At 59.0% G+C, this 27932-nt stretch overlaps 2 long non-coding RNA genes across 4 annotated transcripts; both read left to right on the forward strand.

The window, feature by feature from the left end:
- LOC120616002 (uncharacterized) lies at positions 1-27491 on the forward strand. Its single transcript, XR_005656420.1, has 3 exons — positions 1-142; positions 241-1265; positions 27125-27491. It is a non-coding gene; the product is annotated as an uncharacterized LOC120616002 (long non-coding RNA).
- On the forward strand, positions 15270-18824 carry LOC120616003 (uncharacterized). 3 transcript variants are annotated; one of them, XR_005656423.1, is made up of 3 exons: positions 15270-15718; positions 16939-17084; positions 18323-18824. It is a non-coding gene; the product is annotated as an uncharacterized LOC120616003 (long non-coding RNA). The 3 variants fall into 3 exon arrangements; XR_005656421.1 differs by lacking the exon at positions 16939-17084; XR_005656422.1 differs by lacking the exon at positions 15270-15718 and having other exon boundaries at positions 16356-17084.
- Positions 27492-27932: the final 441 nt, after the last annotated feature.

Raw genomic sequence — 27932 nt, forward strand, 5'->3', positions numbered from 1 at the left:
GCGGGCCGAAGACAATACACCATTCACAGGTTCCCGAGGAAGATGCTGGAATGTTTTGGCTCGTTTAAGCTGGATGAGACCCAAATCCTGGGGGCCGTTCTGCTGATTCTGACACTTGGAACAGTGTGCCGGTTTTCCCCGGGTGAGTCACTCTCGGGAGACAGAGAACTGTGTTGTTGGTGGTTTCGTTTTGACTTTATGACAACTCATGCCCTTCCCTCCCCCCTCCCTTTGAGCCAGCCCCTCAGAAGCATCCAGTGCCCACGTGAAGAGAGGCCCAGCTTCCCTCGATCTGCTCAGGAGAGACTCTGAGTAGGACTTGCTTTGGAGATGTGGACAAACCGTGGTGTCCTTAGGGTCGCTTTGTGAATTACCAGGCACCACTGTTCCAGGAATGACTCAGGAGGCTTTGAAGGTTTGGCATCCTGAAGTCTCAGAAGTGTAGTCGACCAGCAAAAGGGACACTTTGTCCTCAAGCTCTCTTTGGAGCGGGAACACCCCGGACCTTGCATTGAGCCCTGCGTGTCCTTTCTCAGCGCAGTCCCTGGCTGAGTCTAGAGTCTGTGGGTGACCCGGCAACTCAGATCCCCCACCCCCCACCCAAGCAGCCCAGATAGCACAGGTTTTCCCAAAAGTGCTCACTGTGTTACGTGTGAACTGTAGCGTACATTCCAGTGAATTAAGTCCTAAGAATTTAAGATGATCACAAATGGACCATTTTAACCCAAACAATCATCATAATTCTGTGCTATGTGCCAAGGCCCATGGAACATGACGCAGACATTAAAAAGAATGGGGTGTCTGGCGTGAGGTGATGGCCCAGATATCAGGAGGGTAAACGAAGAAAGCAAGACATAGAACAATACAGAACAGAAAATGGGGAGAAAGATTAGAAACTAAGCCAGGAACTTTATTGCCAAGATGGGGTCAAAGGTGAGGGTCAAAGCCAGACAGACGGTCTGGGTCTGACCCACCACTGGCCAGCTCTGCCTCTGCGTGAGCCTCAGTTTCTCTGCCTGTGAACTGGGGGTGATATTAATAACAGCCTCCGAGGGTCGCTGGGTTCCGGACGAGAATCTGGTAAACAGAGGAACCCAGGTGTCCTGAGGGGCGCCTGCCACCCCGACGGCCGCTGTCCCCTCCACCCTGGGGGCTGGCATCAGGAGGGCGAGGACCTCCTTGCCGTTGTGTTCTGGAAATCCTGGAATGCCTCCGAGTCAGCACAGCTGGAGCACACGTGTACATTTTTAACCAGGAAAAAGAAAGTCAGTAATGCTATTTTTAAGAGGTTAACATGCGGGCAGTTTTGCAGACCCCTGACCCGCAGAGGGCTGGTCTGCGGTTCTGGGGCGTGGGCTGCGGAGTGATCCACCGGCGCCTTGGCCTTGTGGATGGGTCTGTGGGCGGAGGCGGGCGGCCTGGAGAGGGCGAGAGGGGGCTGCTGGACGGTCATGGGGAGGGGTCCCCTCTCGGGCTGCCTGGAGGGTTGCGGGCGGGAGTCCCTCAGCAGAGCAGGTTCCTTTCTGCCCAGTGCAACGAGCTGAGGTTAAAGGCTCTGTTGATGCACTACAGGGCGAGGCTGGCCAGGCCTTTCGTGCAAGGGCCCGGGGACTCCCAGGTGTCCACTGAGAGCTCGGAGGGGCGGGGGACGGGGAGGCCGGGCGGGGCCGTTGGGGCCAGCGGCGGATGTTTACGGATGGAGAGAATGGATGCGCCGAGTCGATGGGGCAGCATGGGACGCGGGGAGGGCGGGGCGTGTGTTTTCGGGTGTGTGGTCGCGAAGGCCTCTCGGAGGAGGGGAGGTGCCCTTTGCACAGAAACCTGAATAAAACAAGCGAGCCAGCGCGGGCTTCTCCGGCCGGGCGCGGGCGCCGGTGTGGGCTGCGCGTGCTCCAGGAAGGGTTAGGGGGTCAGCGCCCCTCGTGGTTTGGGGGCAGATGGCAGGAACGAGGTCAGCGAGGTGGGCAGGGCCGTGGGGCCTGGCGAGGCATTTTCATTTGGCATTTACATTCGCTCAGCCCGCTTTAAGCACCAGTTATGTGCAAGAGCGGGGCTCAGCGCACACTTCGAGGCGGTTCCCGAGGACGAGCACGTCCTTAAAACAGGCCGCTGGCGCCTCCCCCAGTCCCGGACTCGCTGAGGGTCCTTGCGTCCGGTCCCCACCCTGGGCCGGGCAGCAGGGGGAGAAGCAGCCGTGTCCCGGTCAGGAGGCCGCTCGCCTTCCGCCTCGTAGGAGGGCGGCTCCGAGTGTCGGGGTCGGCACCTCGGGCCCCGTCCTCCCCCAGCACGAGCAGTGTGTCCCATTGCGCCTGTGTGTGATGTGTGGGTGGCGCTACGCTTGCACATCATGGGTTGACCTGAGTCCCCCAGAAAGCTGTGTTGGGTTCCTCACCCGGAAGCTGGGAACGCGACCTCATTTGGAAATAAAGTCTCTGCGGGTGTGATTAAATGAAGACAGCGTATCCGACGTGACACAGGGTGGGGCTGGAGCGATGTGGCCACAGCCAAGGGACGCCTGGGGCCACCCGGGTCTGGAGGGGCAGGGCAGGGCCTTTGGAGGGGCCATGGCCCTAGGACACCTGGGTGTCAGACCTCTGACCTTCGGCCTGTGGTTCTGAGCCACCCGGCTTGGGGGCTTTGTTAAGGCAGCCCCGAGACTGATGCACAGCATTAGCGGGGGAGGGTGCTGTGGTGGCTCGTGGAGGTCGCAGTCAGGACTTGAGCTCGGCCGGCTCAGTGTCAGGCCCGCGTAACTGTGCACCCCTCCCTGCCTGTGCCTTCACCCCTCTGCAGGGCTGGGACTTCCCGCATGCACAGAGCCCGGCAGCTCCGGTCAGAGTGCCGGTTCTGGTTCCGGGTGGGATGGGCCCGAGACTCTTCTCCCTGGAGAGGCTGACGGGGCTGGTCTATGGGCTACGCTTGGAGCCATGAAGGCCGGAGGACGATGTAGCCGCCAGCCCAGGGCCACCTCACTCACAAACTATTGCTTTGTTCAGTGTTCATCTCTTGGGCTCAGTGACTCCATCCAGCTCGGGGGCGAATCCCAAGTAGCCCAGCCGGGGGTCAGCAGACTGGTTTTCTGTAGAGTCAAGTAGTAATTCCTTCAGGCTCTGTGGGCCAGACAGTCTGTTGCAACTGCTCAGCTCTGCGTGTTGTAGCATGAAAGCAGGCATATTAAAAAGTGGGTGCGGCTGTGCACCAATAAATCTTTATTTACAAAAAAGGCTCGGGGCCGGATTTGGCCCATGGGCCCTACGGTGCTGACCCCGGGCCTAAGCCAATCATTTCTTCCCTGCGCCCCTCGCCAGGTTTTCACGTGACCCAGCTCTCGCCAGCGAGCTGTGCGGGGAGCTCCACGACAGGGCGTGAAGGGGATCCGTACTTGCTGGGAAAACAGAGAGGGACACAGGGAAGAGAGGGCGGCCTCAGCTTGGGCTGCACTTGGTCCGGGCGGGATGTGGTGACTGGATCTGCTGCAGCCATTTTGGGCCCACGAGGGGAGCGATCTGTGTGCATCGAGGTGGCAGGAGAGAGAGGGAAAGGGCCTCGTCTCGGGCTTTCTTGTCCAGGGAAGCGTGAACCTGCGCTGAGTTGGGGAGTTTCTGTTCACCGCCGCCCGAGGCACCCTGACCGGTCCAGTCCCGCCAGGGGCCCCAGGCCTTGGAGCAGCACGCTTCCTCCCCAGGGCCCGCAGGCAGCGCCACTGGTGCGGGAAAGAGCACGCTGAGCTGCGTGCGGAGTCTGGAGGTTCGGGCGCTGCTCCAATTCTGTGTGACTTTGACCAAAGTGGCGGCCTTTCATCTGTAAAACGAGGTCAGCTCTACTGGCCAGACGGGTTTCCCGTGAGGTCCTAGGCAGGTAACGTGACAGCAGGTAGGTCAGCGTGAGGGGCACCGTCGCGGCTCCAGCCGTGCGCCTGGGCCTTGCTCCTGGCTAAGCCCGTCCCTTCGCCCGGCCTCTGCGAGGGCTCTCAGGCAGGCGACCAGAAGCGCTTGGGCCCCAAACCCAGAAAGCCTGACCTGCCTTGGGTTGTCACACCATTAGGGCCACTTTCAGGTGACCAGTGACAATGCAGAGGTCCCAGCCCTCTTGCCTGGAGGCAGGACAAACTCTGAGGTGTGAGCCACACTCCAGAGCCTTCCCGGATTAGGCCGGGGCTGGGCGGTGGGCGGCTTCCCCTCCCTCCCTGCCCCGTTGTCCCTGCTGGCCTCTGGGCCACACGGAGCCACAAACCCTCCCTCCGGCTCTGTGTGGAGGGCACCTCAGTGAGCCCCAGGGCCCCTCTGTGCCCCGCCCCAGGTGCTTCACACATCTGCACCTTCTCCCCCTTCCCTGGGGCCCACTATCTCATCCCGTTCCGCGGAAGGGGAGCCTGAAGCCCAGAGAGGCTGGGTGACCGGTCCAGGCTTGCACAGCCCCTCTCGCTCCAGAGGGCACGTCATAACCGTTAGGCCATGCCGTGCAGTGGGGTCCGGGGCCAGAAGCGCTGGGATCAAGCCCTGGCTTTCCTCGTCGTGGGATCCTGGGCGAGCCTTGCGCCTCTCGGGACCTCGGTCTTTCCATCTATCCAGTGGGTTACGTGAGAACTAAGCACCTAATACTTGTAAAGGGCTAAATGCTCAGCCCGTGTCAGCTGGCATCAGTGATGACGAGAGGGATGTCTTTGAGCTGGCTTTGCCCTGCGGGGTTGTGAGTGGGTGGGGAGCTCTGAGGACCCCCAGGTGTCCGCTGGAGGGAGAGGTGGCCGGCTGAGCCCCAGGCCACTTAGTGCCTGGGAGAGACAGGATGGGCCCACATGGCCAGCTCTGTTGCCATGGCAGCAGCCTCTGCTGGGTTCCCAGCTATCGAAGGAGCCTGTGGGGTCTGCACCCACCTCCCAGGCTGGGGGCAGCCAGGTGGCTGTGGGGCCCCTGTGCCCGTGGCAGCCTCCTGACTTACCCTGGAGCGCGTTCTGATTCAAAGCACACGTCACTCAGGTATGACCCATGCAGGCCACCCTGAAGGGAGCCTTGGAGCTGCCCGATGGGCCGGAAGGGGCCCCCTCAGTGTGAGCAGGGGTCTGGGGCCTGCCTCCGCCCCCGGGGAACCCTGTCACTTGTCTGTCCAGGAGGCAGGAGAGGGGACCGAAGTTTGGATCCAGCTCCGTCACTTTCTAGGCGGGTGGCCCTGGGCAAGTTATTTTATCTCTGGGTCAGTTTCACCATCTACACAAAAATGACAATAACAAGCAGGCCTAACGGCCACACGAGTTGCCGTGCGGACCCCGCAGCTCTGCACGGAGGGTCCCGGCCGGCCACTCGGGCACAGTGAGCCCCCCGTGCCACGCGCTGCTCGGAGCTCTCGGGAGTCAGCTCGGAGTCCTCGGGCCCGGGTTGCTGTTCTGTCGCTTTGGCTCCGATTCTAAAGACAGGGAGGCCGAGGCACGAGGAGAGTAAGTCTCCCGCCCCAGCACGGCCTCTGCGTCCCCCGGCCATTGGACAGGGGTCCTCAGACGACGCCCGGGATGCGTGCACGGGCAGTTACTGGGCGCCTGCTGAAGGCAGGCCTGGTTCTGGCCTCTGGGGTGAGCGGAGCTGGATCAAGGCAGAGCCGGGACCCCGGCACGCGCGCGGCCCAGGGGATCCGATTCTCCGCCCGCACTGGGATTTCCCGCTCTGGCTGAGCGGGGGCTCGAGTGTGCCCCGCCACGGTGCCCCGAAGGCGGGGACGAAGGCGGCGTGACCTGGCAGTCCCTCAGGTTCCCATCTCCAGCTCCTCCTCCGCCCGGTGGAGTTTCTCTTGGGTAAATATTAAGTCAGGTCAAACTTCGGACTCCCCGCCAGCCTGTGTCCCCCCACCCGCCTGACTCCCCACCCCAGTGAGATCTCCGCTCCCTGCCTCCTTCCCGGTGGGAGGCCGGGGCGCACGTGGCGTGAGGGGAGAGGCTCGAGTTCAAGGGCCGACCCGGGGTCCCTGCGGGGCTCCGCTGTCATGCGTCCAGGGCTCCCACCGAAGTGAGCACTGTCAGCCCCGGGGGCCAGGCTGCCAGGCCTTGGGCGGGGCGCCGTTCCCCTCCCAGCCTTGGCTTCCTCCTCTGTCCACCGGCTGTGACCCAGCTCTGCGGGAGACCTGCCCTGTCCCCACCGCGTGAAGGAGCTTGTGCAATGGGTGGAGAAAGTGCTTCACACACCTAATCATGACGCCGAGACTCATGCCTCCCCATCCTCCCGAACCGAGGGCGAAGCTTCCCCCCCTCTTTATTTCTCTCCCCCACCCCCTCCCTTCTTCACAGAAAAGACATTCGGAGCTCAGAGCGTTTTTCCCCACAGGGGGCGGGCGGGGTCAGGGGACCCTGGAAGCCGCCAGCTCAGCCTCCCAGACCTGCGGGCGAGCGTGAGGGAACATTATTCTCTGTAATGTCACGGTCGTCCTCAGCACTTTTCATGTTCAAAGTGCTTCCTCAGTGCTAAATAATTAATTCTCGCCACGCTCCCGTGTGAGGGAATAAATAAATGTCACTTGTACAGGTGACTAAGCCCGTGGGGAATCGAGGCTGACAGCTTTAGGCACCAGCAGAGGGGTCGGCTGGGGACGCTACCCTCGGGGCTCATGGCTGCGGAGGAGCTGACCAGGCGCAGCCGGCCCCAGGCCGCCGAGAGGAGCAAAGTCAGGGAGCGGGCGGAGGGCGTCTGTCTGCTTTGCTTTCTCTGGGGGGGATCAGGGCCTGGAGGGATGCGGGGCCGGACGTGGCTTTCTCGTGCGCCTTCATCTTCCCTCCTGCGACATGGAACCACCTTGGTGCTCACTTCCCGGACTCCCGGGGGCAAATCCAGATTCACCCCCAGGAGGAGGTTGGGCCCGGGAGCACCTCCTGCGTGGGGTGTCACCATCTCACATGCCCACGTCACCTCCTCAAAGAAGCTCCTGGGGTCTTTCACCAGGCCTCCTGCTCTCAGACTCCTCACCAAACCACCCACCCTCGCCGCTCGGCTTCGCCTCTCGCCCCACGCCACCTGCTCCGCCAGGCTCTGTCCTCATGGCTGTTTCGGGCACACCAAGTTTTTTCCCATCACTGCGCTGTCCCCTGGCTGTTACCTTGGCCTAGGGCATCCTTCCCCGGGGGAGCCTGAGGGCTGGCTCCTTGCTCCATCCAGGTCTCTGCTCCGTGTCACCTCTTCTGAGACGACTTCCCTGACTACCCCACCTAAAATGACCAAGAGGATAAGAATGCCATCGAATGCCATTGTCCTTCCCTTCGCCCCTTCATTTGCTTCTGGTATTATGTATTCACTGTTGCTTGTCTGTCCCCCTTACCCGAGAGACCACGAGCCCCACGAGGACAGGGACCATGTCCTCTTGGCTACTGCTGTATCGCACTGTCTGGCACATAGTAGGTGCTCAGCAAATGAATATTCCATTCGCCGCTATATTCCCAGTACCTAGGACAGCTCCTGGCACATAGTAGGTGCTCGGGAAACATTTGTTCCAGCACGATCGTTGTCACCAGCCCTGTGCTTGACACATGGTAAGTGTCCGGTATAGATTTGTTTTGTTCGAGGCCGTATCCTGGTCCCTAGAAAAGTAACTGGCACATAATAGGTGTCCAGCAAATATTGGCGTGTTTGCTATCGTATCTCTGGTGCCTGACACTTAGGAGGTGCTTGGTGTTTAGTGAATGAGTGAATGGCTGGATGGCTGAAGGTGTTCTCTCCCCTAAAGCCTCAGAATTTTCTGGAACAGAGGTGCCTGCCTTATGGGGTGAGAGGTGGGCCCACGGCAGCCCGTGCCAGGCTGTGCACCTGATGCCTCTCTGCGAGGGGCAGCCCCCCAGCCTGCCTGCCTGGCGTGGCCTGCCAGGCAGCACATGGCGCCAACACGCTCCGCCAGCTCTGAGGAGGCACCAGGCCTGGCCACGCTGGAGAAGGAGGGGACTGCAGATGGCTGGCCATCTGGCCGCACGGGAGGCCGTCCGGGCAGGCGCCCCCCTCGCCCCTCCCCCACCCCACACTGAGCTTCCTCTTCCTCTCTGCTCAGCGGGGCCGGCAGAGGCTCCCTGTCCCCTCCCAGACTCCTGGGCTCATCTGGGCACCCTGGAGTTTGTTGGGTCTGCATCTGGCCCCAGGGTCCAACATGGACCGGGCTGTGCAGGTGTCGAGAGGGGTGTGATTATCAGGCATCCAGGGCCAGGCGGACTCTGAGGACAGGGCTGTGACTGGACCCCTCCCTTCTCCTGGCACCCCCACCTGCTGCCCGCCACCTCCCACCTGGCAGCTGAGGGGGGCAGCTGACCACCCTTCCTCCCCGAGGCCATCACAGATCACAGGGCGTCAGCACACGCCCCTGGGTCTCACCACAGGTTGGGGCGAGATAGCCCACGCCACAGGGAGGGCCCGGGACACGGAGGACAGGCGCGTGTGCACACGTGCGCACGCAAGCATGCACGCGCATGTCAGGGCGCCTGGAGGGGGATGGAGGTTTGGGTTTTCCTGGATTACGTACTTGAGTTACACGTTTTTTTGCCTGTGACTGAGTTCACGATGCAAGTGAATATTTTCTGCGTGCGTGAATATTTTCTGTGTGCGTGACGATCCGCCGTGTGTATCCACGCGCACCTATGCGTGCCGTCCAGTGGTACTGACGTAGGGTTCATATGTAACGGAGGGGTATGTGCCTGGGCGGTCGTCACACGCCACGTGTACGTGCTGTGGGTTTGCACGGCCAGCGTACGGTAGTGCGTGTGCGCAGATGAATAAGCCTGTGTGAGGGGCAAGCGTGTCTGGTCTATCTGCGTGTATGCGTGTGTGCATACATGTACACATGCGTGCATTCAGTGGCCACACGTGTTGTGCAAAAGATTACAATCGTGTAGCTGTGTGTCGGCATGTGGGCGTGCACGCATGTGCAGATGCGTGCATACGAGTTGGGAAAGCGCCCGTGAGAACGTGTGTGTGTGCGGGTGTGTGACTGCATTGTGAGTAAGTGGCCTAGTGGCTCTGGGTCCCATGCGATGATGATGATGATGACGACACCACAGCCTGGCAGGGTCGTCCTGAGGACTGAAGGGGACACTGCCGCCCCGGAAGCTCGGAACTGCCCCAGGCCCCGCTCCAGCATCCGCTGTCCTCATCATTTATAGTCTTTCCCAAACGGCCTGGAGGAGCTGGAGAAGCTGCAGACCCAGCATCGAATAATCCTTGACGCAGGGAAGTCACGCTCTTTCTTCATTCCATTCTTCCACGGCATCAGGGACAGCGTCTGCACGGGGTGCTGCTGCGTGTGCCCCGCCTCCACTGCCCGGCTCAGGCTGGCTCAGCCGCCTTGTCAGGAGAGCAGGAGAAAGTTCTGGTCTCGGCAGCAGGACAGAAACCAGACTTGGATGGTCCCCTTTGTTACGCTGCGTTTATTTTCATGGTCACCTGCAAGTGGTATCAGCTTTGCCATTATGGGGTGATCTAAGCCGTCCCTTTTAAGTCAATTTATTTGCCTAAAGGAAAAACCAGTGGTTTATTTTAAAGACTTGAGCAGAGAATCCCCGGTTCGGGCCTGGAGAAGGCATGGTCCATTCCCAGGGGTGCTAGGCGGAGAGGCGGCGCCCGAGGGGTGGGCAGCCAGCTGGGCCCTCTAGGTCCAGAGTGGGGCGTTCCCTGCGTGCCTCCCGGGGTTTGGCTGTCTGGGTCGTGTCCTGATCTGAGTGGGTGCCAGCTGGGTACAGGTCATATCTCCCTTCTTTCGGAGGTGACCTATTTGGAGTATCCAGACCGAACGAGAACTAGAAAGTCCCACGGGACCGGAGTTTGGGGGCTGAAAGCAGGGACCCGTTGTGAGTCAGCCTCCTCCGGTCCCGGCAGAAGGGACTGCATTTAGCAAGTTCACCTTGAAAGGTTTAATTTGTCCTTCTCTTCAGAAGGTGACAAGTTCCATTCGTGAGTCAGTAAGAGCCAGCTGGGCCTGAGCTTCTGTTGGCCTAAAGCCAGGATTGCGCAGCAGCGGGCTGAGGAGTCCGGTGCTTGTTTTCCAGGTGAGGGGTGAGCCTCGCTAAGAGCAGCTTTGGGAACATTCGCTTGTGCAGGGCGGGAAGTGCGTAGAGGAGGCCAGAGGCCGGCAGGGTCGGGGGAGCCAGGTGAGAAAGGCAGTCCTGTGAATCAGAGTCGGGCAGTGGTTGGGTAAGGAGCGAAGGGGACAATCGGATCGCCGTGGAGACAGACGGGAGCCAGGGGGAGGTGGCCCCTTAGGGCAGCCCTGTGTTGCCCGCGTGGCTCTCGAGGGCCATGCCATCCCCTCCCCCCTTTAAGAGTGGGCTCCTCTCTCCAGCCCGCCATGGGCCAGCAGACCATGCCAGTGTGGGGGCCGGGGTGGGGCCCCTCTTCATTGCCGTGTAGCTTTCCGCCATGTGGACAGACCACCTGCCCATGGTCTTTGGGTAGTTCCCAGGAAGTCCCTTCTTAAATGTCAATAGCTGTCACCTCGTAGCAAGCAGTAAAATCTGGGAACGCACCAGCGGGAGGGGCCGGCCGTGCTGTCTGGTGCGGGTTAGAATAAGTGCGTGAGCCTTCAGAACTCGGGCCGCCTGTCCGGGACCATCCTCCCCCGGGCGGGCTCATGCTGGCAAAGGCACAGGAGCTGGGCCGGGGTTTTGAATCACTAGCAGGGGGCCTGGAAGCTGGCTCCCCTGCCTGCCCTCCGCAGCCCTGGACAAGGGGTTCTTCTGGAACCCAGCTGCCCCGGCCCCCGCCCACCCGCAGCTGGATGCAGACATTGAGCCCAATTCATTCTGCCTTCAAAGGGCTCCTGTCTGAACCGGGCTCGCGGGCGAACCCCCAGCCAAACCCTGGCCTAGGAAAACACGCCGGGCCCTTGTTAGCAGAGGCCGCCTACAGGAGGCCGGCCTGCTCGGCTCCCTGCCCCCAGCCACTGGCCCACCTCAGAGATCCAGGCTGCTCAGGAGGGAGGGAGGGAGGCCTCACGTGGGGTGGGGTGGGGGGGCCGGTCCCCCAGCCTGGGGTGTGGCTCACCCTCCCGTCAGCCTCTCCAAAAGACAGCAGTCCATCTTACCTTCCTCCCAGTGCTCCTGCCCAACTCGATCCTTGGCCATGAGATGCCCCCCAGGCCCCAGACCTTTAAGAGAATTATTCTGCTGGTGACAAGCAAGCCTCAGGGCCCACCTGCATTGGGGAGGAGGGGGGTTGGCAGGAGTGCGAATAGCAGAAGACAACAGGGGCCCTGAGGGGCACTTTCCAGTCTGCCTACCACGGGACAACTCCGCCTCTGGGGGTCCCCAAGAGCCCCCTCCCTGCCCAGCCACACCTGCCGCTCCAGCTGCCACCCACACGTCAGTGACTTCCAAATTTATATCCCCAACGCAGACCTTTCTTTTGAGTGGGACTTGATATTGCCACCTGGATGTCTCAGAGGGACCTCAACATGTCCAAACCCATTCTCTGCCACCCAAACTCCGGACCTAGGGTTCCATGTGGTTGAGAGCAGTGACCTCTCCGAGCATCTTCCTGGCCGCGTCCAGGGGAGACCCCACAGGGAGATGCGATGGCAGATCCCTCCATGTCACCCCTACCCGCTCAGAGTCTAGCAGGAGAGAGACACGTAACCAGGCAACTCAAGAGCCACATGCCTGGGCCGTGGGGGGAAAACCGTGAGACCTTAACCAAGCAGAGAGGGGACGCCGGACTGAGACGTGGGGGTCAGAGGAAGCTTCCTGGAGCTTCCTGGAGGTTGACTGGTGGCGGCCGAGTGGGGAGGGAGATGGAGGTCCAGCCGGCAGGAGCAGCGTTTGCAAAGGCCCTGAGGTGCGAGGCAGCAGAAATGCTCCAAGGATGGCAGCACCAGAGAGGCCAGAGCGTAGAGCGAGAGGGGTCGTGGCTGGGGGGCAGCAGAGCCCAGGTCATGGGGGCTGTGAGGTCACATTAAGGCCGGTAGCTTTTCCATAAACGGCACGAGACCGGTGTCTTTGCCCTGACTCAGCCGCGGACTCGCGCTGGGTTTGCCTAGAGTGTCTTGGGGATCCCTATGGGATGATCGCTCCCGACGGCCCCTTCCCACATCCGCTGGAGCTCTCTAAAATGGGGTTTGTGACAGCCCCTTCCTTCCAGGGCGGCTGGAAGACACTTGCCTGTTTCCAGCGGGTAGGAGCACACAGTAGGAGCCTGTGGCCGGCACGTCTAGCTGTGTTTGGGGTGAGGGGCTCTTCCATAGCCCCCTTGCGGCATTAGGCGCTGCATTTTCTGAGATTTTACAAACCAGAGACTTAAGCCTCTGGCCCCTGGGTCAAGACGCCCCCTCCAGCATCGAAATAGGGCAAGGCAGTGCTCTGGTGGCTAAGCCAGGGGACCAGCCCCGGCGGTCCTGTCCTGTCTGTCCTGGACAGTGAGACCTGCAGTCCCTGCACCTGTCCTTGCTTGGTGTTGTCCTAGGTGACAGCACGTTGTCGGGGCAGGCGGGGATTTGTGGGTGAGTGAGTCGATGGGGGGAGATTTAACTCCCTGCCAGGTTTATGGCTTGGCTTTTCGTCCTGGGCCTGGAGGAAGCCACGGACCCGCGTGCTCCAGGCATTGGTTTATTTCTGAATCTCTGCGAGAGGCGGGCGGGAGGAGGGGGGGAGGGAGAGGATGGAGAAGGATGGGCGGGGAGCTCGTCCTGCACCAGGAAACTCAGAGACCGAGCCCCAGGAAATTGCCTTGCAGTGAGGGGAAGATAGAAGCGGGGTCCATTCTCTGGTTTCTAAAGGGAGGCAGGGAAAAAAAAATCAGTCTGCAAATGTGCGGCCCTCTCTCCACTGGCCTTTTCTTCCCTCCGAGAGCAGAGGACACAGTCCCTGTGTCCTGTCACAGCAATCGGATGAGCAGATGTCACTGGTCATTAGGCCGCGCGTGCAGCGCACCCACGTGGCTCCTGTCCAGACCCCACCGCCCTTGGTGCTCCCTACTTAATTTGGACCCCACGCGGCCCCGCCCCGGAGAGAGCCACCGGGCCACTGCGTTTCCCAGGAACTCGCGGGATGGAGATGCCCCTGCGTCCTTGTCTGCAGGGGAGCCGCAGCCAGACGGGAGGTGATGGAGACTTTTAATTTTCATCACTCCCGTCCATCGGAGCTCTGTTTTAAATCACTTTAACGGCAGATTAAATATATATAAGCTGATACTAGAAGACATTCTTAGTGCCTTTATAAATGTCTTAAATCAGAAGTTTGGCTTAATTGCACTTGGGGGGTTAGAGGGGGCTGGGAGGGGGGGCGAGTCAGGTGAGCCCTGCCTGTAGGGGGTGGGGAAGTGACAGGGAACAGAGTAAGAGGAGGTTGGGATTCAAAACACCCGTCTCGTCAGCATGGGACAGCGAGGCCTCCCCTCTGGTCCGGACCCCATGCAGCAGCAGAAATACCTGCACACCAGGTGTAGTGCCCAAGGCAAGCCCCGCGCCTCCCTCCCCCGATCTACAGCCCGGCAGGGAGGTGCCCAGTGAGCAAGTAATTCCACATGACGTCCGCGGCGACAGCTCTTGTTCACATACTGTGTGCCAGGCCCTGTTCCGGGCACTTGACGTGCAGTATCTCCTTTAGCCCTCATTGTATAAACGAGGCTGAGAGCCGGTAAGTGACGTCATCAGAGTCACGTGCTCGTCCCTGAGAGAGCCAGGGTCTGGGCCCAGGCGGCCTGGCTCCAGAGTCCGCGCCCGAGCCTCGCGCTCTCGTCCCCCTTCCTGCTTCACTGTCTTCATGGCATTTTGTCACCGTCTGCTCTGTCTTACGCAGTTCACGTTGATTTAGTTTACCGTCTTCTGTGGAGGCCGCCTGCCTTCCACCCGTCCATTTTCCTTTGGGGGCCCTGCCTCTCCCGATTCCAGCCACCAGGAGAAGGAGGGGCTCCGCACCCCACGTTCCAGCGGTGGCCAGTCAGCTGCGTGCCTTCCCCCGGCCATAGCGATTGGCTCAGGGGTGGCCACGTGACCCGAAATGGACCAATGAGCCAGCCCCGCCACTTCCGCCGAAACCACGGAACAGAGAGGCTGTGCCGTGGGGAGTTTGCTGAGCAGCAGGGACATGAGCTCGGGGCTGCCGGGCGACAGACGGCTCAAGACACTGCCGTCCATTGTTCATTGTAGTGTCGCACGCGGACAACTGGCACCCACAGGGGTTTCACGGAACCTGCCATGGTTCCCGGGCTGACTCTCTCTGCCTGGAGACTTGGTGAGGGAATCAGGAGACCCCTTCAAATCATGACCATCTTGACCTTGGGACATGACCCCCTTGACCTGGTGACCTTGGGACAGTCACTCGCCCTCTCAGAGGGGGCCCTGAGACACAGGGGTTTAATTGCTGGTCCACCGGTTCCGCCCAGTCGTAGGTGTGTTTGGGGTGCAGAAGAGCCACCGGGGCCTCAGGTCCTGCCCCTCGCCTCCTGCTGCTCCCGGTGACCCTGGGCGTTCATTCGATTTCTTGGACATCACATCTCCGCCCCAGGGCCTTTGCCCTTGCCGCTCCCGCTGCCTCGAACAGTCTCCCCTGAGATTCAGGCGTGGCTGGTCTCTACTCCATCTTCAAGTCTCAGCTCAAACGTTGCCTCCTCCAAGAAGCCCTCCCTGATCTTCCCCTAAGGTCCCTGTCTGCCCCGTATCCCTGTTCTGTTCTCTGTCTAGTGCTTATCATTTCTGAGCTCAACTCCTTTGTGCATTAATAATGTCCATCTCCTCTCACAAACCCAGGCACGTGAAGGCAGGGAGCTTGTTGGTCCTGCCCTCTGCGTGTGTTGTATACCCAGCAGGCACAGAGCGGGTGCTCAGTGAATCTTTATGGGCTGACCGCAGGACCTCAGGCTAGTCGTTTACCCTCTCAGAGGCCACTTCCTTACTTTCTGATCTGTAATTTGGCATCTTCATTCATGCCTGGCACTCGAGGGATCCAGTGAAATGAAGATGGCTCTGTAAGACCTCGAGTTATGTTTCAATTATATTAAGAAGTGAGGGCTGCTTATGAGGTTGTGAGTGCGTCTTCCACCCTCCCCGCAAACCCACTACCTCCCCTCTCATCCCTAAATCCAACCTAAGGCAGAATTCTCCCTGCCACACAGGCTTCAATCCCGGATGGCTTCCTGGAGAAGGGGAGCATTGTCCATCCAGCTTTGTCAGCCCCACAGCCTCTAGGGTTGGCTCCCTCCTTTCAAAGGCTCCTCCTCCTCCTCCCCTGTTCCCTTCGCAAAGCCCTGGCCTCCCCTCTGCAGGCCCTCGCCATTGTTACTGCCCACCGCCCCACCCCCAGCCCTGAGCATTTTCTCAAGAATGCCAGCAGCCGTCAAGGGCACGGCCTCCTCCCCCAGCACCCCGCCCCCTAGCCTGGGGAATTAGACCCTGGGCCACACCATCTGTCTGAAAACAATTAGCAGTAAACGCCAGCACACTGGGGCTTGGGGTCACGGGGGATGGAGTGGTGGGGGTTATAAATCCAGAAGGTTCCCAGCTGAATCAGCCTTCCTGTCCACGGGCCAAGAAAAATCCTCTGGGCCGGCGGGGGAGAGCGCTTCCCAGCCGCCTCTGCCTCTCGCGGGGTGGAGAGGAGCCTCTCCCGGAGCCTCACAAAGCCGGCCTCAGCTGGGGAGGCGGGCGCACCATCTGGCGGGGTGCAGGATGCGAGCCGCCAGACGGAGGAGCAGCCTCTTTGCTGTGTATTGTGTGTACCTTTCTCAAAACACTCCAGCCTGTGCTTCAAGTGCTTGGCTTGCAGCCAGCCGGGACCAGGGTGAGTGGGTGGGGCGCTTCCGAAGCAACGGGGGAGGGAGCGGCAGCTCACGGTGCCCCCACTGGGCGCCTGTCCCTGTCCCCCCTCTCCCCTTGACATGTGCCTGACATTCTCCTCTGAGGGCCCTCAGCCTGTTCAAATGTCACTTCCCCTTACAAGGGAGGGGAGCCCACTTTGCCAGGCTTGGCTGAATTTATCTACATACGGTTTGGCTCACAGAGCTGTTTTTTAATTTTGGTAATTTGAATACGTTGCGAGTGTATAAAAAGCCAGGAGATTCTACACAGAATCCTGGACGTTCAGCTTCTTCTGAAAAATCCAAAGATCAGACAAGCCTGTGTGGTCAGCGTGGCCAGGCGGGGAGGGTCACCTGCTCCTTTAGCCCGGTGTGACTTTTCTGTGCCTGTCATTTGCTCGTTCATTCACTCGTTCAGTAGCGCTGGCACCTGTCACTGTGCCTGGGTCTTTACTTGGCGTTTAGATGCTCACAGGACAGACTGGAATCCCTAAACCAGTGCACGTGTAACGTAATGCCACACGGCGATAAACGTGATGAACATTTCTAAGGATGATACATGTCAGGGGAAGAGGGATGGGGGGAGGGGCGGGGTGGGAGGGGCTGCTGCCTTCTCACACAGGGGGCCAGGCGAGGCCGGCCCATGAGGCCTGAATGAGATGAAGCGGCCCCAAGGTGGAGGAGAGGGCTTCCTGCTGGAAGGGACAGCAGGTGCAAAGGCCCTGAGGCTGGAAACTGTCTGGTGTGTCCGAGGAGCAGCAGAAAAGCCATTGTGGCTGGAGGGGGAGTGAGCGAGGGGTGGCCGGGCCTCCTTTGGGACAGGTAGCCTGGACGGGCCAGGATTTGGGGTACCCCAGATGGAACCCTGTTGCTGCTTTAGACTCTGGATAACCCAGCCATTGAATCCCAGGGCGTTTCCCCAGTGGCCCAGCTTTGAGGACTCCAGGCGCTTCGATCCCGTCCTCCGCCCCTTCCAGTCAGGCCTGGGTGGTCCTCGTGTGGGCGGCTTCCCCAGAGGCAGTGCCCGCCCGTGGTTCAGGCTCCGGCTGCCTGGTTCCAGTCCCTCCCCCCCCCTCCACCTTTCGCCTCCGGCAGGGACACCCCGCTTAGAGGCTGGGTTTCCACGTTGGTAAAACAGAGTAAATTGGAACCCACCTCAGGGGACTTTGTGCTGTTAGATGAACAGCTACGTGCACACCTGCAGGCACGTCTGTGTGGGAGGAAGGAGCCTGGAAAGTGCCATGCAGGTGTGAGCCATTGCAATCTAAGGAGCAACGTGAGACCATGACGTAAGGGCGCAGTTCTCTGTACCCCGGGACACTACAAATTATCAAGGACTCCGAAGAGCTTGTGTTTATGTGGGTTCTGTTACCTTATATTTACCGTATTAGAGATTGAAGCTGGTAACATTTTAAAACATGCTTATGAGTTCATTTTGATTTTCCGGGCAGTCACTCTGCCTCGTCAGTGAGGGCCCCTTTGTGTTACATTATTTAGAAAAGTCCTCCCCAGCACCGAGGGGAGCTTACAACCTTTGCCGCTGAGTCCCGTACAATCTTTACGTCTTTTAATTAAGTCTCTTGGTAGCTCTGCCAGGAGGGTAGCGTCCTTGTCCCTGTTCCTCAGAAGGCGGGACTGAGGCGGGCCGGGCCGTCAGGCACTTAGACACAGACACACGGGCTGAGACACAGGACAGCAGCGAGTTTCAAAGGAACGAGGCAGGTGGACAGGTCTCGTTCCTGTAGGGATAGAAAGGGAGGTCAGCACTCTCGTGCAGGGTCACCGGCCCCTGCTACTTGCTGTGCTGAGTGGTTCCTGGGGCCATAACTGGGACCTTCCTGAGCCTGTCGGGATGGAGTCAGTCGCTGTACCCTTTGGCACCCCTATTTCTCACCCCAGGTCTGGCATGGAACAAAGACTCGAAGTGCCCCATCAGTGGGGGCCAGCTCTGCCTCCCCTCCCCGCAGCCCGGTGCCATGGGCACGGATCCCGTGTCCGTGGCGGGGGCTGCAGCGTGGGCTAGGCAGTGCGGGCGTGCTCGGGAGCCCGCATGGCTGGCTCATCTCAGGATTCCGATACGATGATTTCACCAGCAGACGGGAGAGGCAGCCCAGGCCAAGAGGGCGGGGGCATTTCACGCCTTGTCCCGATGCCAGAGGGTTTGGCAGAATGAACCCGGCTGACCCAGGCGGGTGGAGACACCGGGACCTCCTGCCTGAGGTAGATCAGTGCTTAGACAACCAGAGAGGCAAAGTGACCCCCACCAGAAGCCAGCTTTCAGCAGTCTCCCCAGGCGATCGGTGTGCCCAGCGACGTTTGATTAGCGCTGGGGCAGATCAGGGAAATGGGAGTAAATGTAATTAAAAGAAAAGATAATGATACAGATTTGAGTTGGTGCCAGATCAATGTGGAAAGTACAGGGTGAAACAGAGAGAAAGTGCAGGACTTATCAGGGCCCTTAACACGGAAATATACACTGTGTGTCTGGGAGACATATTACGTAGGAGACATAATTACGTCACAGGATCAGCTTTGTTTGTTTGTGTGTTTGTTTGTTTATGTATGTATTTATTTTTTTTTTCGAGAAGCTTCTTGTGTACCTGGGTCCTGGAGATGCGGATGATAAACACACAGCTCGTATTCATTCAGCACGTGTCGAGCGTCAGGCCCGGGGCTCCCCGGTGTGTTGGCATGGACTTTCGTCCTCAAAGCTACCTCGGAGTCCCAGATGGCTCCTGGAGCTCCAGCCATCACGTTGCAGGCGGCAGGAAGGAAGGAGACCCGTCACCCTACCCCCTCAGGCGTCTTCCGGGAAGTTCCACTAAACGCTCTGCCTCCATCTCACTGGCCAGATCCAGCCACGCGGAGAGGCCAGGCAATGTCACCTAACTAAGACCGAGGGTGTCCTGGCTAAGGAAGAAGGGGAGAGTGGGTATTTAAAAGATAATTCTCAGTCCCTGCTCCGGGGCTTTCCTGGGGGAGGGGCTTGCGGGGGCTGCAGTGCTGCTCAGTTAGGGACCCGCCGGTTGGCTTGGCTTTCCTGACACCTGCTAGTTGTCTTCTGAGGGAAATTAGAACATACTCAACACACTCATTGTCGGTTTTCCTGCTGGGAGCCGAGGGTCACGGGGTGACACAAAGGGAAGCAGGGGCTTCCTGACTCCACAGTGCTGGGCGAGTTCCGAGGCCGTTGGTGACCGAGGCCCCAGTTCCAAGTGGCCTCCGCGAGGGGCTCCGTCATCTCACGGCTCAGGAAGGCGGAGGACGGTGGTGGCGTGAGGACCGGCGGAGCCAGCAGCCCACCAGTGCCAGCGAGGACGGGGCGCTCTCTGATTTTGTGCCCTGCCGTCCTTAGGCGACTGCCTGCCCTCGTGGTGCACGATGGCTGTGGGGCCAGGCACCCCGTCCCCGTTCCCGAAGGCAGCGGGGCGAATGCCCTTTCCTCAGCCATACAGACGGCCGGCACGCCTCCTGCACTGCTGGGGTTCTTCACGTGACCCCCGCGCGGCCCGCCGTGAGCGAGGGAGGCCGAGGGAGGCCACGAGGCCTCGCTCATCAGCCTCCACTGTGGGACGGAACCGGGCCAGCACCTGCGTGCAGTCAAGGTCTGTTGACGGGAACGGGGACGGCTAGTGAGGCGCAACCAGCAAGGGCCGGTCCTGGAGACTGTGCCACCCAGGGTGCGGGACCCCCCCGCCCCAGGGTCAGAAGGGCCGGGGCTGCGGGGGGGGCAGGGGGCAGGCTGAGTGCCGGTGAGGAGATCCTTTTCCTTGGTGCCTGCTGTCGCCCTCTTCCACGGGGTCGGTCCCCGAGGCACACCTGGGTAGACGTCTGCACCCACACAACGCAGAGTCTGCACCCTGAGCGTGCAAACCGAGTCCCTCGTTCAAGAAGATTCTAGCAAGGCAGAAGTCGGCTAGGTACTCCGCAGGCAGTGCAGGGAAAGCTCACCTCCGACTCGCGAGGTCACTGCTGTTGCCACTGGCGGGTGTTCATCCTGGGTGGTCGGTCGTTTTTCTCAGGCGTCTAGGGGGTGCCCGTTCTTCGTGCTGGCCAACCTCCCAGCTCCCTGTTGACGGGATCCACACCCGGTGTTTCCTCGGGGAACCACCCTCCCCTCCCCTCAGGCCATGAGGCTTCCCGGGACCTGACTCCTTGGCAAATCTCATCATCCTGGTGTACCTGCCCAGGTCGCACCCTCGAGGGCACTGGGAGAGTTTGATGAAGGACAGTTTACAAAGGTGGAGGCAGAGCTAGGGAGGGAGAACCAAGAAGAAGCGGTCCCTGCGGCTCCGAAGCCACACGACTCGGTCTCTCTCTGCCTGTCCCGGGCGGGCGCCTGCCCGGTCGCCATCTCTCTGCGGGGGGCCGAGGACTTTGTCGGAGCCATCGCCCTCTTCCCGGCGTCTTGTTGGTCTCTAAGGAGTAATTGTTGAATCGCCAGGTTGCTTTGAGGAGGTGTGGCTCGAAGACCCTGCAGATAAACTGAAATCTCATGGCTCCAGAAATGGGGAGACACACTGCAGAGGTGGACTCGCTAACGCTTTAACGATTCTCGAAAAAACAAAAAAGGAGTCATAAATGCCAAGGACGAGTATGAGGTCATGAATCCTAATTATAAAAGGCAACAGAAGAGGAAATAGCGCGTCATCCAGCTGGTCAGAGAGCAGCTGTCTGTCTTTATTAAAAGGCCCGGTCTGATGAGAAGTGTCCAGTAGAGATGCGTGAAGGCAAAACGGGTGGAATTAATTATGGTGGTAAATACTGCCGGCTTTATAGCAACACCGAGGGGTACGGCAGAGACATCAAAATGAAATTCTAAATAGCACCCTGTCAGTATTTATTTTGTAATTTGTCGTTGAAAACTTACGGAGTATCGGCAAGCAAAGGGACAAAACCAAAAATCACACAAAGTCCTACCACCGAGAAGTACAAAATAGCTGTTCGGTATTATTCAGTATTTAAAAAGAAAAAAAAGGTGCCTCCCCAGGGCTGGTACCGGCCTTAGGCCAGAAGGGGGGGAGTGGGGAGGGAGTAGCCACCGGAACCCGAGGGAGCTGTAGCTGTAGGAGAGGGGCCATCATCTGTGACAGAGTGACCTTCAGCAGAACACAACCCGTGGGGCAGGAAAGGGGGGCGGGACACTCCGACCTCTCCCCTCCACCTCCCCGTTCTCTCTCTCTCTCTCTGGACCCAGCAGGAAGCCGGAGTGCAAGGGAGCCTGGGAAATGCAGTCCACAGACTTGGTCCACGGAGCAGGGAGGGTCGGGAGGGGCAGTGGAAAGATGATCCGTGTGCTTAAAACGAGGCTCCGGGAAGGGAAGGGAAATGGAAGACATAAGGGCTCAGTGTGACGTCTCGAGCAGGTCCTTTCAGGGCCCTGCTGCACGGCACAAGGCTCTGACTTTTTCTCCTTGCACGCTGACCTTAGCTTCTGGGCCACCTTTGCCCCCACAGCTCAGCTTTGGTGTCATGTCCCATGTTGCACCAGCCCAACTCTGACTTCGGGAATCTGAGGCCTTGGGAGCACCTCCGGGAGAGGTCTCGGCCGTGAGAAGGCTCGGGTCGTCTCCAGAGCTTTCTCTGTCAGCCCCCAGGGGAGCCGGAGCTCTGCCCACTTCCCTGTGAACACAGCTGGCAGGGCCGTAACGGGCCGTCGCCGCGCAAGGGCCCGTCAGGCGGAAGACCAGCACGCGCGGGCACAGGGAGACGGGCTGACCACGGCGGGCGGAAAGGCCGGTGGCAGGGCCGTCGCCGTGCATGTGGTGGCCCCCGAAATGTCCACGTCTTAGCCCTGGAACCTGGCATGGCACAAGGGACTTTGCAGATATGATAAGGCCAAGGACCGGGTGGTGGGGAGATCGTCTGGGATTGTCAGGCCCCAAATGTGGCCGCAAGTGTCCTCATAATGGGGGAGGCAGAGAGGCTGACGGCAGGAGAGGGAGTAGGAGCTGGGACAGCAGAAGAGGAGATTGGAGTGGGGTGGGGGGCGAGGGGGAGGAGCGGCGCGTCCTGAGGTGAGGGAGGCAGGTGGCCTCCGGGAGCTAGCAACGCCCTCCAGTCCCCAGAATCACCAGCCCCGCCAGCATCTTGACTCAGCCTGGTGAAACTGATTTTGGACTTCTGACCTCCAGCCTGTAGAGAATAAGTTTGTGCGGATTAAGCCATTAAATTTATAGTAATTTGTTACAACAGCAAATGAGAAGTTATACGTGTGTGTGGAGAGAGAGACAGACAGAGACAGAGACAGAGACAGAGAAATATCGAGTTTTATTTATATGTTTAAAGAATATGTATGGAAGATTATTTTTTTCTCTTGCTCACGTTTGTACATTGGATTAAGAAAGTTGGGGTTAAAATCTAAAAATAGGCCAAAGTGTCCCTAACCTGATCTGAGAATTAGGAAGAACTGGTTGCCTGGAGAGACAGACGTGCAGCACCCACAGCTCACCCACCTGAAAACATCAGCGGCTCCTGACGAGCCCAGCATGTAACTGGTTCCGGGGTGGCACCATGTGTGTCTGATGGCTGGTGTACCTGTGTCTCCCTCACTGGACCGGAAGCTTCCTGAAGGCATGTTGGGGTCAAATTTTTCTCACCTCTGTCTCCCCAGTTTAGTCAGTACTATATGTTTGTTGAGTGAATAATTGAGCACATCTTCTTTATCAGCAGCTGGGCTAGTAAAATGAGAAAAAGATATAGTTCCCATCTTCAAAGCGTTCTGTGTCTAGTGAGGGAAATAAAAAGTAATGATTGCAAAGACTTGCTGAGCACTTACTGTGTGCCAGGCACTGGCTGGGGGTGTTAGAGGTACTGGTGACATCTGCTTTAGTCCTCAGGCAGCTCTGACAGGCACCAGTCAGGTCCCTGCGGGACGGGAATGGGGGCACCGGGGAGATGAAATGAGAGGGTGATGTACAGTGGGGTGGACAGGCCCAGGGGAGCAGCAGGGGCGACAGAGCACCTGGGAGCTAGTGTCATGGGGACCCCTTCCCGCTCCCAGATCTAGGGGGAGGGGCAGGAGCGGGGCCCGGAGCCGGACGGGGTAGGGCCGGAGGCAGAGGAAGGGCCTGCAAAGATGTCCACATCCTAATTCCTGGGACCTGGGCGTGTGCTGGGTCACGTGGCACAGGGAGTGGAGGCCGCAGGTGGAATGAAGTCTGCTGACCTTGGGGTGGGAGGTCATCCTGGATTACCCAGTGGGCTCATCGTCATCACCAGGGCCCTTAAAGGGCGAGGAGGGAGGCAGGAATTCAGACATCTGAAGATGGAGGAAGGGGACACGAGCCAAGGAATGGGGTGGCTTCTAGAAGGTGGAAGAGGCGAGGAGTGATTTGTCCTTAGACCTTCCAGAAGGGGCACGGCTCTGGGGACACCTTGATTTTAGCCTGTTTCAGACTTCTGACCTCCAGACAACAAGATAATGAACTTGCGCTGTTTTAAGCCACTGAGTTTGTGGTCATTTGTTGCTGCAGCAACAGGAGGCTAATACAGGGGGCTCTAACAAAGGGCTGTGACACAGGGACACAGCCCTGTCCCCGGGGAGGGAGCGGGGGGGGGAGGCATAAGTACCCCACCTTTTTCTCCTGCCCTCTGGTCGCTTCTGGTGCTTCCCATTGGCCAGCCCCCCCCCACCAGAGGCCAGAGGGTGGGGGACTGTGGGTGCAGCTCGTGGCTGAGCCCCTGCAGACACAGAGCAGGGAGGACTCGGCTCACACGTTAGACAAAATCGGCTTCATTTTACGGCTGAGGATTATAGGGCCGAGAGAGGTCAAGTTTCTTGCTTGAGGTCACTCAGCAGCAAAGGACAGAAATAGGATTTGGGCGCAAGACAGTCTGGCACCCAAGCCCCAGCTCTCCACCAGGACACCAGAGCTGAGTGTGTCAGTGCTGAGTGCCAGCTGCGTGAGCCACAGATGCAGTGTGTGTGTGTGCCTGCATGTGATGTGTGTCAGACTGTGTGTGTGTGTGTGCATGTGTGCATATATGTGTGCGCACGTGTGTGCATTAATGCGCAATGTCGCGTGCGTTAGCGTAATGAGTTCTTATTGTCGCGGCGGCGCGTAATGCGCAATGATGCGTTTATTGCGTAATGTGTAATATGTGTAGCGGTAATTAACCGTAGTAAACATGTATTTGTCGGTGTCCGCGTGTGACGGCGTACATTTATTGATGTCGCGTGTGGTAATGGCGGCTTATTGCATGTTGCGATGCGTAAGCAATGTGCATGTATTGTTGCATTTGTGTGCGCATCCCCACACGCATGCGTAAATCGGTAAATACGTAATGATGTGTGTGCTTAATGTCAGCGCGTTGTCTTGGCGCGTGGCGTATCTTCCTGCTGGCGGCTTGTGCGTAGTAGCGTGCGTAATGTGTGTTTTGCAGTAATGCGTTCGTGCACCTGCGTGTAATGGTAATTGCACCATCTGTTTGCATTCAATGATGTGTGTCGCGCGATCGCGGCGTTTCGTGTGTGTAACGTAATATTGATGGCGTGGTAGCGCTGACATGTGCACATCGTGTTTGTCATCGCGTGTGTGTGTGTTTATCTCTTTGGCGGCGGTAATTGCGCCTGTTTGCGTAATGGCTGTATTATTACCCGCGCCGCGTGCGTTATGCTTGATAGCCTGATAATGCATATTACGCGTCTTGGCGTGTGTGTGCGTGATGCTTGTCCCGCACGTATTACCGCATGCGTATGTGTGCATGTGTGCATAATGCACGTGCGTGTGTGTGTGCGTGTGTGCTTGTGCACGTGCATGTGTGTGTGTGTGTGTGTGCACGCGCATGTATGCACAAGTGCTCTTGCTGCTCGACGCCCACTCAGCACCCCTCGTCCCCGGCGCGTGCTTCTGTGGGTGTTCTCTGTCTTCTGTTCTGTTACCACCAGCGAGTTTCAAAAGCAGCCAGAGAGAGAGACGAAATGGCGCTTTTACTAAACAGGAACCATTCCCACCCTCTCCGCTGGCTCACGGTGCCTCTGTGTCTAATTGGGGCTTGAGTGGTTCAGGCAAGACCGTGACCTTGCTGCTCCCTCGGCAGCTCGGGCGGAGGGCTGGTGTGGGAGGCACACCCCACGCTCTCCCTGGAGGCTGGTCTCCTCCGTGGGCCCTGCAGACCCGGACGCGCCTGGCGCAATGCGGCAGAGGGCTGCCTGCGCCCCGATGGGTCCCCCGCGAAGCGGGAAGTGCCGGGCCTGTGGTATCAGTGTTGCTGGGAGTGTGTCTTCTGCGGCTCTGTGGTTGGGAGGCTGCTTCCCTGAATGGGAGGGGGCAGGACTCAGTGCAGGGGAGAGCCCAGGGCATCTGATCCCATTGCATCTGGCCATGACCAGGTGCCCTCGTTACACACAGCCGAGAGCGGTCGGCCCGCGGGGGAGCTGGGCCCGGCAGCAGCTTCGAGCTCTGCCCTCGGCCCCTGGGGCCTGGTGGGGACCTTCTCTGCCGCTCTGGACACCTGCACTGGGCTCCAGCCATCAGCCGCCTGCACACTTTCCAGCTTGGCCTTTAGCACATGCCGGTCCCTCTGGTGAAAATGCTGTTCCCTGCTTTCCTGGGGAAAGCTACTGCCGAGCCTCTCTCTCATCCCTCAGACCTCGTCATACAGACCACGTCCTCCGGCGCAGACCAGAGTCGGCCTTAAGAGCTTTTGGAGTCGGAGCTTGAGCGAGGTCGCTTTGGGTGGGCTGCTGAGGCTTTCTGTGCCTCGGTTTTACCTTCCAGGACAGAACAGAATAGCACCTCCCTCAGATGTTGCCAGAAAGGTAGAGGGAGGGAATTAAGAAAAGCACACAGACCAAGGCCTGATACACATCAGAGGGCCCGGCGAGAGCTGCACGGGCTGCTGTCACCGCTTGACCCTGTTGCCAGCCTGCGCTCCCCTTCCTGATGTGCCTTCACGGACTCGGCATGGCCGTGATCCCGCGGCGGTCATGCGTGTGCCTGTGTCGGTCCCCGTCCCCCGTTTGTCCTCGAGCCCCTTGAGGACAGAGACCACGTCTGTCTCGTATGCCCGGTGTCCCTAATGCTTTAGCATCAGGCCTGGCGCACAGTAGGTGCCCAGTAAAGACATGCCGAGTGCAGGGTGAGCACCAGAGCCCACGGCCTTTCTCCTCCTGAAGTAGAACAGAGAAAAGTATGTTGCCAGCGCCCACCGCTGTGTGGTCCTTCTGGGTCACCGTCCCCTCCTCCCCTCCAGGGGCTAACCACCCCCGTCACGTCCCCGTCCCTGCTTTCCCTTGTCATTTTGCCACCTGGACAGGCTCTGTTGGCCGGTTTTGCCTCTTTTCGATAGAACGGAATCGTACGGCATGTCCCCCTGTGACCTGGCTCTCCCACATGCGTGAGGCCACCCAGGTGGTTGCGTGTGGGTCCTCTGATGCCGCCGAGGGGCCTTCCGCTGTGTGGACGTGCTGCCGTGTGTGCGTCCTGTCAACGGACATTGGTTTCTCTAGTTTCTGGCTCCTCCGAGAAGGCCGCTATGAGGTGTGTCTGTGTGTGGACACAGAATTTCTTTTCTCTTGAGAATGTATACCAAGCGGGGGGATGGGTGGCTGGGCCGTGGGACGCGATGTCGGCAGTTTGGGTGCCTGAGGGCGCACTGACTTCCGAGACGGCACGCCCGGCTTGCACGCCGACTGCGGGCACAGGGATTCCCATCACTCCGCCTGGTCGCCAGCACTCGGCGTTGCCAGGCGGTAATCCTGGCGGTCTGTCGGGCGTGCGCCAGGCCTGTGGTTTCCCCATCTCTGAGTGCCACGCTTGCAGAGTCAGGCCCTCGGGTCCCAGCGCCCAGGTGCCTGCGTGGAGCCCCAGCTGTGCCGTTTCTTTGCCATGTGACCTTGGGCAGGTTACTTATCCTCTCTGTGCCTCAGAGTCCTCGCCTGTAAAGCAGGAGTGACAGTAGTTAGTTCCTCCCCCAGGGTTGGGTGGTTCACTGCATGTGGGGAGCTCGGCACAGCACCTGGTACACGACAGGCATTCGGCAAGCGGCGATTCATTATCTTTAGATAGCATCACTCCGCTCTGGGCATTGGCTTCTCGGTCCCACCTGCAGAGCTGTGAGCTCCTCAAGGCCTCGGTACCCCCAGCTCTTGGGCACACTGGAGCAGCAGTGTCTGTTGATTGAATGAATTACTGGCTGGCTCGGGAGGGCTCTTCCCTGGAGGGCTGGAAGCACGGAACTGAGCTGCCTCCTACCACCAGCCCGGGAGGACCTGAGGGCGGCTGTCGTGGGCTGAACTGTATCCCCTCAAATTCCTGTGTTGAAGCCCTGAGCCCTAAGACCTCGAAATGAAACTGTGTTTAGAAATAGGCCTTTAAAGAAGTGATGAAGTTAAAATGAGGCTGTTGGGATGGGCCCTGATCCAAGCTGACTAGTGTCCTTTTTAGAGGAGGAAGACACACCGGAAGCGCCTGCTCACGGAGGAAAGGCCATGCGAGGACACGGTGACAAGGCTGCCGTCTGCCAGGCAAGGGGAGAGGCCTCAGGGGAACCGCCCTGCCGGCACCCCAAAGTTGGACTTCAGCCTCCAGAACTGCGAGACCATAAACTTCTGTTTTTGTTTTGTTATGGCAGCCTGAGCTAAAACACCTGCCAACAGCCACTGAGTGCATCATCTCAGAAGTGGCTCCTGCAGCCCCTGCTGACATCTGACTGCACCTCACGAGAGACCCCAAAGCAGAACCACCCAGCTAAGCCACCCTCTAATTCCTGACCCGCAGAGACCGTGCGAAATAAATGGCTACTGTTGGTCAAGCCGGGACCTTTTTGGGTGTTTTGTTACGCAGCGGAAGGTAACGTACACACCGGCCATGGAAGCAGCTACGTGTGGCTCCCGGGCTTGGCTTGACTCACAGCTCAAGGTCCCGGATGCATACAGACCCAGATTCTAGCTATCATTTTGCTTTTTAATTCAGCGACCGATTTACACTTGGCATATAGTTGGTGCTGGGCAAACACTTGTCAGTGATGGATGATCAACTGTCCTGTGGGTGCCCCCCAGGCAGATGGGCAGTTAATCAGGAGTATTTATTTTTTCTGGACTATTTTTAAAGTCCTACAAGGAAAGACACTCTGAAAATTTCCCTTAGCAACTTTTCTAAACTTCTTGCAACCCCCGATGTCATGAATTTTTCCCTCACATGTAACCCAGTTTCTACCTATTGCTGCTGAAACGTTCTTTTTTCTTTCTTTGGT

Source organism: Pteropus medius, unplaced genomic scaffold (genome assembly GCF_902729225.1).
Source record: "Pteropus medius unplaced genomic scaffold, Ma_sr-lr_union100, whole genome shotgun sequence".
Classification (NCBI taxonomy): domain Eukaryota; kingdom Metazoa; phylum Chordata; class Mammalia; order Chiroptera; family Pteropodidae; genus Pteropus; species Pteropus medius.